Genomic DNA, 11,982 nt, shown 5'->3' with positions numbered 1-11,982 from the left:
CACCACAGGATTTAGAATCACCATGGTAACATGTGTGGGCATGTCTGTGAGAAATTTTCTAGATGAGGTTAGTTGAGGTGGGAATATTCACCTTCACTGTGGTGGCACCATGGCACGAGCTGGGGTTCTGGACTGTGTAAGAAGGGGAAACCAGGCTGAACACCAGCATTCATCTCTGCTTCCTGACTGTGGATACAATGTGACCAGCGGCTTTGTGCTCCTGGTGCCATGTCTTCCCCCCTGTAATGGTCCCTGTTCTGTCAAACTATGAGCCAAAACAAACCCTTCCTCCCTCAAGTTGCTTTTGTCAGGTTTACTTGTTGCAGCAACAAGAGAAGTAACACAGCAACTTAATTCCCCATCCATCTTCCCATCAGTTCCTCATCTTGCCCCACTCTTGCAGGCTGGGTTTCTGGGGCTCCCTTAAACCCAATGCCCATTCAGTCCATTCAGTGCCGGGGGAATCTGCCATGAGCATAAATAAGAAATCCTAGCCAGCTCTCATGGAGTCTGGATTCCAAGAAACCTCAGTTGGGGCAACCTGTACAGAGATACATAGCAAAGAGGGGGAGTAGAGGGTAAGGTCACAATTAAGTATGAAGAAAAGAGCTCATGGAAAAGGTAGTGTGAGGAAAGGCAGAAGGGAATGAGGGGACCCTTCCTCTGTCTGGAGGAACCACATCTCTCCAGGGACTTCAATGTGTCAGAGCGGCTCCACACTCCCCTTGGGCTAGGAGAGTTGCTGGCACATAGTAGGTGCTTTCTGTGTGCATTACTGAAAGGCTGCTGAGAGGATCCAGCACAGACTGGTGTAGCCAGAGCCCAGTGCAAGTCTCTCCCATCCTCCCAGCTGGCTCTCAGGTTCACCTTCAACTTCAGTCCATAGCATTTTGTCCCCACAGCCGCTACATTGATGGCCTCACACCTCAAGAGACTCCACGTGAGGGCTTTCTCTGATCACAGGCGCATGCTGGGATCACATAATATACAGAAGCTTTTAGCTTACACCCAGAGGGACCACTCACTCACCATCTTTCATTGGTTGGTATGGGGGATGCCAACAATCTACAAGCTTCCTCTTCATTCACATGTGTGGGGTGCATGCATGTGTTTGGACGCCAGAGGTTGATGTCTGGTTCCTCTCCACTTTATTGACAGAGGTGGGTCTTTCACTTGAACCCCGAGCTTGCTGGTTTGGCTAGCCAACTTGCCTCAGCAATCTCCTGCCTGACTCAAGGGCTGGGATTCCAGGCAGCCACCACACCCGGATGCTGGGGAATCCAAATTCCCATCCTCATGCATATGTGGCAGCATTCTACCCGCTGAGCCATCACCCCCATGTCTGTCCACGCCCTCTTTCTCCAAGGACAAACCTTAGATTTGCTCCAAACACTCCCTCAAATGGTTCCCCATCTTTTAGTCCACATGGACTGGTTTAAGAGGATTTGGCAGTTCATACACAGCTCTGTTAGTGTCTTTGGAAATCTAAGACCCACCAGGTTCAGGTCTGATGAGAGCCTGTTTCTCATGTGTAGATGGTACCGTCTCAGAAGTGGGGAAGGAGGAAGGGCAATGTAACCCTCTAGGGGCTTCTTTTATGAGCCCCCCCCCATTTTAAGGGATGAAGGCTCTGTCCTCATAACCTCTGACAATGTCCCAAAGGCCCCATGTTCTAATAGATTGCACTGGAGGTTACAACCTTACCATATGAATTTGGAGGCAAATATTCAGACAAAAGTTGTAGAATAAATTCCAGGTGCTCAGGGTAGCCCTCTCACCTTTGAAAATTAAAATATTTTTATTTGTTTGCAAGCAGAGAAAGAAAGAATGGGCATACCAGGCACTCTAGCCACTGCAAATGAACTCTAGACACATGTGCCACCTTGTGCCTCCAGCTTATGTGGGTACTAGGGAGTTGAACTTGGGTCCTTCAGGCAAGCACCTTAACTGCTAAGCAAGCTCTTCAGCCTGATCCCCTCACTTTTAATTGGAAATCATTCCAGGAAGTAAGAGTGGAGAAATGAAGCAAGAAAATAAATGAGCCTCATTGGACCCAAATCCTCATGGGTTTGAGGTCTTTCAGGAGTGGATCTTGAGCAAGTAAGTTGGCTGAGCTGGTCTTAGGATGGGCTGGTGTGTTCTGAACCCAGCAGATCTTATCGACAGTGGCCTCCAAAGGCACTCAGCTCCAGGCTTAGTTGCTAGAGACAGGGAGGGCTACACGGAGTGACTACTCTACACAGGAGAGGCAGGTGGGCTCCAGAGACTTTGTTGGAAGTAGAAGCCACCTTGATCCACTTAGCCTGGGTGTTCCAGGGCCAGAGATCCAGGACCCGCCTCCCCCACACGTGGAAGGCTTCAGAGCCAAGTCTGCTTCCACAGACGTAGAAGTTATTCTCCCCTACCACTGATCCTGGCTGCCTGCTTCCCAGCCCTCCCGCTCTGCACTCTCTACCTGCTCTGCAGTTACTGGAGCCTGGTGTAGATTTAGGGACAATAAAACCATCAAAGGCTTGGTTCTGAGAACAATCAGCTTTGGGGGGGGGAGTGCAATAAAGGAATATCCTGCCCGGGAAGGTGCGACTTCAAGGCAAGATGAGGAGGGGGACTGTGGGAGGGGCCAGCTCTGGGGAGGCAGGCGAGGTGAACCCGTGGGATGGCTTAGGGACCATCTGGTGCATGGACAAGGCAGATAGATACATCCTGTCAGCTGCCACTCAGGTTCCCGTCTCTCCAGGAGTTTGGAATCAAAGCTACTCTTGTCTACTCTGGTTGTCAGTACCTCTGAGGAGAAACCAGACCCTGCCTCAGGTCTTGTCTAGTCCCTCATTCCTAGGCCATTTAGACACACGTTCTAGCAACCTTATGTTTTACCACCTGACCTTCACTGCTCTTCACTCCGAGATGCCCTTGGCTCACAGGATACAGTCAGGGGATGTGCTTGAGTCTCTGACCTGCTCAGGATGCTGGGGATATGGAGGGACATGCTGCCAGTCCCTGCCCTTGATGTGTGTCCTTTGCACGGGGAAACAGCATCTTGTCCTCCATTTGGTGATGGGACATCAGGCAGTGAAGAAGGCTGGGGAGTGATTCAGGATCCGGTAAGCAGAGTCACAGGGTCACCTTGTTAGAGTCCCCAGCTCCTCATCTGCTCAGATGGTTTTCCAGGAGGCCCGGAGGAGGAGAGAAAGTGATTGCAGCCGGTATGTGGAAGCGCACGTCCAGGACACGGGAAGATGATTAGCGGATGACAGGCAGCCATGACCATCCTGTCACTTTCCCCCTGACCTGCCCTCTGCACTGCTCATGTGCGAGGCTTCCTGTAGACACTCCCGCCTCGCACTTCCCATCACCTTGCCAGGAGCCACTCAGTAATCCTTGGGTTAGCTTGGATGCCACCTCCTCCAGGCGACTTCTGCTTTGCCTCATGCTGCACGGAGACCTCCCTGAAGCCTCTGGTCATCAGCCCTTCCTAGGTGTCCTCAGCTGCCAAGCCCAAGGTCATCTGCTCTTCTTGAGTGGACCACAGGACAGGCTTACAGAGGCCTTGCCTCCAAAGGGTCGTTCGAGCTCCAGAGCTTGTTGCAGGACTGGCTAAGGCTGTCACTGTCCACAGTGCAGGATACCTCCTTCCTCTGTTCATGCCTGCCTCCATTGCCCTCCCAGGGGCCAGGTCCAAGAGGACAAGGAAGTACACTTTGTCTTAGCAGCCATCTCCTGAGAAAACCCAACCTGTGACATCTTCAAATGATGTCCGCCTGTTCCACTATAGTAGCAGTGCTGACAGTTGTAGACTTAATAAAGTTTATCAGAACCTCCAGCCCCTGGCAGACTCTGAGAGCAACCTGTGGGTTCTCACGAGGCTCAGTGGTGAGGAACTCATCTCCACGCATATAACCAGGACGAGGGCTCCGAGATGGAAGGCTTGCCCACGGTTTCATAGCAGACAAGAGACAATTGTGACGCCATACAAACTTGTGCCCATAGGTTTGATTTCTGGGTTTGTCTATATTTGCCTGTCGATCTTGGGATGGGCTTCCCACCTACTTGGTCCCCACGAGCCCATGGACATCTCTCAGGGAGCCCCTACTTTGTCTTGTATCTTACTTAGGTCTCCCTGCAGTTATTCTGCTTGTTGGCCCTTTCTAGGTGCCTCTGCTTTAGAGAGCTGCCTGGCCCAAATCCATCTGCTCCCTTGGGTGGACCCTAGGATGTGTTATCTAGATGCAGGCTTAGGAAAACTTGGCTAGAGCCTCCCAGGCACTCGAGCACCTGGGGTGGACGCTATCAGCCCCTCGGCTGCTACAGAAATGGTTCCCTTGGTACCATCTCATTTCTTCAGATCTTTCCTGGTCTGTGGACTATTTTTTTTTTTTTCCTGTGCTAATCAATGATTTACCCTTTGATTTGCCAAAACAAACTTTATGGGTGGGACCACAAAGCCCTAGAGATGGGGATTTATCCTTAATCCACATGCCACAAACAGGCTGATTTCTATCTGGGGTGGAGTAAGGCATCTGTGGATTGCAAAAGAAGGGGACCTCTTCTGGGGTCTGAGCTAATACCAGGGTTCCCTTGTATACTTGCTGGCAACCATTGGACATGAGAGAGCTTTGGGTCCGGGTACAGCTAACCCTATGTCAGCAACAGGTCTCTGCTCTTTTATACGACAGAGCCATCCTGACCATGAGGTACTGGACTAAGGGCAAGGGTTGGGCGCTGCAGAATTCCCAGGATAGTGCAGCTCCTTATTTTCATCATTCAAGGGAGAAACCCAGCTCCTTATCCCCACTGTTTGATTAGAAAACCAAGACCCAGCAGCAGCCCCTGCCTATTCTGAGCTACCACAAGTGCCTCAGACCCACAGCTTTATGCAGAGCATGTGCTGCTGTGGTCAACCATGTATATGTGGGTGATGGCTGAGCAGCTGTGACAGGCAATGCTCCCCGGCAGTGTGAATCTGCAATGGGGTGTTCAGGGTCCAGGAAAGTCCTTGAACCCCAAACCCTAGGTTCATTTTTAATTTTAATTAAAGCATTGAATAAAGACTGTGTCAATAAAAGAAAATTTAAAAAATACTGAGAAGGATAATTATTAAATTTTTCATTTATTGAGGGAAGTACAGAGCCAAGGGAAGGCACCCATGTGGCTAGAGATCCCACATGGAGGGCCTGGAAAACCAAGGAAGAGAGGAAAGAAAGTTCAAGGAGCTCTGCCATGTGGGGAGCTGGACATGTGGAGATAAAGAACCCATGTGGAGAGTAAGGGGTAAGGGGGGCCCTCCCCTTGGCTCAGCCAAGGCCCAGATGAAGGAAAAACTCACCCACAGCTGGAAGTTCCCAAGTGGTCAGAGAGCCTGCCCTTCCATTGTAAATTTATAACCTTATAGTGGTGGGCTGTCTTCTGGCTCAGGTAAACCAGAGGGACGGCTGGTTGGTCAGGGCTAGGGGCTGTCTCAGGAAAAGACTAGCCCTGACACCAAGTTCCAGGGACTGAACTTGACCAACCACAATGTTTACATTTTATGAAAGACCTCTCTCACAGAAGGGGTCCTGGTTCTTTGTGGAATAACAAGTCTAGGGAACTACACAAGAGGTAAGAAATCAGATCATCTTTTATTTCTACCAACTACAGACTTTTCTGCCTTTTTTATTTTCAGGGGTCCCAGTCACCCTAACTGAACTCCCTCTTAAATCTGCATTCAGGCAGGATCAGTCTTTCCTCGTCTACTCTGTTAATCTCTCCAGCATGGATTGTCTAAGCACTTCCTGTGTGCAGAACATGGGACCAACCTCCTTGTGTTGGGAAAACAATCTGAAGATAGTCAAAAAATATCTCAGAGGCTGGACAAATGGCTCAGTGGTTAAATTAGATTAAATTAGATTTCAAAGCCTGACAGCCTGAATTCAATTCCCCAGCACCCCATAAAGCCAGATGCACAAAGTGGTGTATGCATCTGGCGTTCATTTGCAGTGGGTAGAGGTCCTGGGGGCACCCATTCATTCTCTATCTCCTCTCTCTCTCTCTCTCCCCCTCCCTCTTGTGCTTGAAAATAAAAACAAATTTAAAAAGTGTGATTGCAGTAGCACAGTACAGGTCCATGCTTGAGGCTTAGATGTTTTCACTGATCTGAGGAACATACTTCCTCTTTGAACACCTTGTCCATGTGTAAAGTGATATTTTTGCTCATAACACATAGTTGTGATTTTGGAGCTGTATTCACTGCCTAAGTGAAGTATCAAACAGTAGCCAGAGTTTGCTCAGGAACCTAATAATGCACAGGGCTTGGGTCATGGGAAGATGGCCCATCACATCCCTTGGGGTAGTCTGACAGCATTTTTTAGAAGCAGACTCTTGTCCCCCATTCACATGGCTGGCTAGTTGTAGGGTACTGATTCCTGTCAGATAGCTTCTCTGCTGGTGGAAGTCCAAGTGCCTCCAAAACTAAGAGTGCCAAGTGGCAGCTATACGACCATCTATGAGCTAGCCTTGGAAGACAACATCACTTCTACCATAGTTTATCAACCGTAGACGTGCCAGGCTGGCCAATCCAATTCCAAGGAGTATGGACACAGATCTTCCTTCTTAGTGTGTCTTGGAGAAACGAACAGGAAGTGACATGAGCACTTTCAGAACCAACAGTGTGCCATTCTGTTCACCTGCTGGCTCTGGGTCCCCCGTTATCCCTCCCCAAGTTCAGTCCAAGCACACACCATGTGCAGCATCACCAATAGCATCGATCTGGAAGCCCTGAATGCACTCTTAGCCCCCAGAACGTTTCCCTGGCTGCTGCTTTTCCCGTCTTCACTTCCTGGAACCACGTCCTATTGAAGCCACTTGCACCCATGACTTTGATCTTCCCTGCAAGCAGAAAACTGAAGATCTTGGGGGTTTATTTAATGCACATCTCTGGATGCTTGTTGCCTTTTGACAGAGAGACAGACCGTCTTACAGGAACCTCTCAAGATAGCGCATATACAACGATCACCGAGTTAGAGATCTACTGCAGACCTGTAATCTTGACACATCACTCAGATTCTCCAGTAAGCTTGGGGGAGGAAGTCTCCATGAGACCTCCCCGGAGACACCCTGATCCATTCTCAAGAATTGTCATTCAGCCACACAAATTGTGCTGTGCAGCCCCTCTGGGGTCGACCACATCCCCCAAGCTGTTACCATGACTTCTCTACAAGCCCAGCCAGCAGTCAAGCCCAGCCGTGGGGCCCAGGGCATGGCCATTGTGGCATTACTCCATGAGCCATCTTTGCACTGCACACTCCACTGGAGTTTGTGAAGACCATCTGAGCTGTGAGATGCGATCTGAGCTCTTCTTGCCTTGCCCAGGGATAGAAAAAGATGGAGGTAAGTAGGAGTATCTACGAGGAGTGTCTAGACAGAGGGACACTTACATCTTGGCAGCGGAGACTGGAACTGCGAGGAGCCCTTCTGGCATGGGCCAGGGAGGTTTTATGTGCGAGGAAGGGATGGGAGAAGCATTAGCAAATGTGACAGGTGAACTTCTTTGAACTTCTCTCTTCAGAGATAGCCAGCCAGGTATCTGGCTCCCCTGGGGTTGTCAAAATAGCAGGGGCCAATCCCCTACAGACTTCTTGGTGGCCAACAGAAGTATGATGAATTCCTCAGTGCCTCGATTTAGCTTTGCCAACTCCATCACCCAGTCCTCTCCAAGCATCTCAAGTTCTCTGCAAAGGCATTTGTACTCCTAATCTAGGAACGGGTGGCAGGCGAGGACCTTGGCAGCTGTGCAAGGGGTTGGGTACCAAACACTGCACCAGAGAGGGCCTCATGCCCAGCCTCAGCTTGGGTACTCTGCTTGGCCCACATTCCACATCTAGGCCCGGCCGGCTCGAGTGGCCATATGCTTCCAGGGAGGTTTCGCCCCAGCCCCTGCCACGGCATCTTTAAGCCATAATTGCTGAGTCCGGAAGTGTTGGTGCTGAGTTTATCAAGAAGCTAACTGCTAGCATTGTGCCTTCAGCTCCAGAGCCCAAACTCATAAACGCCCACCCTCCATTCGTTACTCTAATCCCATCAGCAAGCTGACCCCGCCTGAGGCCTCCTCTGATTTATAACCTCACCAACAGATGCAGCAGAAGCTGAGAACAGAGCTGGGCATCTGGGTAGATGGCAGGAGGGGAAGGCCGGGTCAGGAGCTCTGACAGCTGTCCCCAGCCGTCCTGCAGCAGGAGGAGCGTCCTGAGTCCTCTTCCGAGAGGAGACTAAAGAAGCTGGAGGCTTTGCTGGGTAGATTCACGAAGACAGAAGCTAACCAGACAAAAGAAAAGTGAGCAATTCCTTTCTGAACCCCTTCTCTCCTCCACTAAATCACTGCCCTTGGAAGAAGCAGTCCTGCCACGTGTGCTGGTGACAAGAGAAGCGGGTATGTGAGGTCTCACTTCCCTTCCACTCAGGCCTCTTCAGGATCACCAGACACCCAGACCTTATTTTTCCCCCCTTGGGTACGTTTGATGTAAGAGGACAACTTCAGTATGATCCTCACCTTGTTGACGGCACAGCCGTCACTGGATTCACTGGGCCAGGTACCCCTTAAGCTTTGATTCTCCTGTCTCCATCTCCCATCTTGCCATAGGCACTGTGGTACATTACGGACATGCACTACTATATCTGGCTTCTCATGAGGTCCTGGGATAAAAACTCCCGGCATATCAGAATTAATGCAGTTATTTTCCTCAGACTTTACAACAAGTTTTTGTTTTTTAATATACACACAGAAGTACACAGATTCTAATTATAGATCCTGCTGAATGCTGAGGAAGTAACCCCTATGTCCAGCCATAATGGTGGGACCGACCCTGTGCATTGAGACTAGTGTGGCTCTTTTTAAAGACATGTTCCCCACCCCGAAGTGCCCTAGGCATCCTTTTCTGATTTCAAAGAGCTTTAGCTACCTGACTGGAGAGCTGGTGGCCACCTAGGACCATTTGAGTTAGTGGAAGGATCCCTGACTGCAGGACAACCCTCACCTCAGCTCCAATTTCCCACCCATCCCAGGCACTATTTGATGACCCAGAACTGGCTCTTAACTGTGGATCTAGATAAATCTATATTCGAATCTCATCTCTACCAGTCTGAGGATTACTAAGGAAGTACTGGGCCATTCTTAAGAGTAGACACAAGTCAAGCTCAGTTTTCACCACTGTGTGGTGCGGTGCATTTATTGCAGGGCTGGCTCTCAGGTGAGAAGATGGTGAGGCAAGCTCAGTGGACATTCTTAGTGTCCACCCCAGGACCCAGAATAAACTTAACCCAAGTTGTCAGGTAGCCAGCTCCCCAGAATCAAGACATCACAGCCTGGAGGGAGGAGAGACGCTCATGCCGGTGAGCAGGCTCAGGAAGCCCGAGCCATCAGCAACCACCTTCACCAGGCCCTGGCCCAGGGTTTGAGGTTAGAAAAGCAGTCACAGTTGTGGAGGAAAGGAGATTCTTCTGGAGACCTCTAGGAATGCAGCTTTCTGGGGAGTCATCCCCCACACTGAGGTGTGCTTTTCCGGAATGCAGTTGCCTTTGAGTCATCCATACCCAGAGCCCATGTGGCTATAAACAACCCCAGTGAGCTCACTGGCTTGCCGAACTAGACTTGGGAGGGAATTTTTCAAGGCCTCCCAGGAAACATCACACAACAAGGGCCCTCAAGGGTCACCGGCAGGATCCGGCCTCTCAAGAAAGTGCGGCCAGGGACAAGAGGAAGCACACGAAGGCGTGATGTCAGGCAAAGCCCTGGAGAGGGTAGCCGCAGAGATCCGGGGATGTTTCAAGTCATCTCTCCAGTGGGCCTCAGGGACCCAGGCCTCTGTGTCCCCCGCGTGCACTGTGTAAGTGTGTCGTCAATTTCCCCTCCAACCATAAGTGGTGGCTGTGGGGATTCAAAGTGCCATGTGCAATCAAGGCCTTGAAGAGCATACTGTGGGGGTTGAAAATATCTTGAGGTACTTGATAATAATGACAGGTAACAAACCACTTCAGATTCCCAGATCCAGATCCCTGCACATTCCCTGGCTCTCTGGACCCTGGGTTGGTTTGGACCTCTGTGAGGTTTTCATTCTTCAGAGAACCAGCATCCACCCCTGCCTCACCACCACCAAAGAGAAGACCAGGGATGTTGACTGTGAAACTTCCTGAGGGCTTAACATTGTCATTTCCTTGGGTGGCAAGGTGGCCTTCAGCACAGCAGGTGGGGCAGGGGGTGCAGAGTCAAGGGTGCATCACCATGAATAGCAGCAGGGATGATGGCAAGATAGAAGGGATAGCTATGTTCAGAGTAGCAGGGAGACACTTTAAAATTTGAGAGTGACAGAGGGAGAGAGAAAGAGGGAGAGAGAAAGAAGGAGAAAGAGGGAGAGAGAATTGGTGCATCAGGGCCTCCAGCCACTGCAAATGAACTCCAGATGCATGTGCCACCTTGTGTATCTGGCTTACATGGGTCCTGGGGAATTGAGCCTTGAGCTGGGGTCCTTAGGCTTCACAGGCAAGTGCTTAACCGCTAAGCCATCTCTCCAGCCCTGGGAGACATGCTTTATGACTAGTCAGAGTGACTCACACTAAATATGGAAAAGGCCCAAGCTGGCACAGAGGTTCCCAAGGGGAGAAACATTTAGGTGACAGAGATGCTCCATCTTCATTAGAACTCAACATAAGCCAGTGAAGGACTCAGGAACCAGATGGATGCCAGGACAGGCTTCAGAGTCCTCAGTAGTCCTAAATTTCTGTTTCCCAGCAAGGTCTAAGTTTTTATGTTCTGGTAAGGGTGGGTTTAATACTTACTGTAAACTGATTACGCCATACATTCCCATAGTCATTGATTAGCTCAATTCCCCTAGTCCCAGCCCACCAAATTTGCCTGCCAAAATCCTAAGCCAACCAGAAGAGTACACTGTTTCAATCAACCAATCATGTACCCATCCCCTTCTATGTTCAAATCCCTATAAAAACCCTGCCCTCCCACTACTCGGGGCTCTTGTATGGATCCACTGCGTTGGTGAAGTCAAGAGACCGAGCTTAAGCCCAAAATAAAGCTCCTTGCCTTGCACACATGTTTGGTTCTCCTTGGTGGTCACTGGGGGTGCTGAGAACTGGGCATAACACCAGGAAAGAGGCTGACAGTAAACTAAGTGAGTGGGTATTTTGATTGATTGCAATATAGATTAGGAGTAAGGTGGCCTTTTTCCCTGATAGTCAGTTAGGGAGGGGCCCACAGAAACATGGATACCACCTTTGCCTGCTCTGGCAAGACCAGAACCCGTGTCAGATTCAGTCTCATCCAAGATGGCTACAAGCCTCAACTCCAGTGACAGCTTCCTGCTTCTTAGTTTTTCATGGACTTGGCCCCTGTGAACATTAAGGTGTTGTCCACTTGATTTGTTTAGTAATCCACAGACGTCCCTTTTGGGTGGGTCTCTGAGGTTGCTTCCAGGAAGGATTAACTGGAGGAGGAAGTCTTTCCCCCAGAGCGGGTGGCCCCTCTCAGAGGGGGATTTCATATAAGGAAGCTCTGGGTGAAAAGAGCCCCTTCCTTCCTTCCACTTGGCTGCTGGAGCTGCTGGCTGCCTTCACTGCAGACTGAAGACCAGCACAGACAGAAGGCAGCGCCAACTGAAGACCCAGCTCCTCAGGACACCTCCAGGCTTTCAGTGCTGGATTGGGACTGCCGAGACATCTGGCCACATGGACAGAGCAGCTACCATGTTCCTTGATTCCTGGGCCTGCAACTGCTGTTGAACTGCTGCAAGTGAATCCAACAAGTTCCCTTTTAAATATAATTCATTCTATCAGTTCTGTTCCTCTGGAGAACCCTGACTAATACAGATTGTGGTGCCAGGAGTGGTTCTAGAGTAAAGGAATTGTAAGAATGGATTTCTCTAGTGGGCTTGGTGCTATCTAGGGCTGGCTTTCCAACTTCAGTGCTAATTCAAGGCCCTACTGATAAGGAGAGCACTTTTTTTT

Source organism: Jaculus jaculus, chromosome 13 (assembly GCF_020740685.1).
Source record: "Jaculus jaculus isolate mJacJac1 chromosome 13, mJacJac1.mat.Y.cur, whole genome shotgun sequence".
Classification (NCBI taxonomy): domain Eukaryota; kingdom Metazoa; phylum Chordata; class Mammalia; order Rodentia; family Dipodidae; genus Jaculus; species Jaculus jaculus.
Note: the sequence above shows the minus strand (reverse complement) of the source record.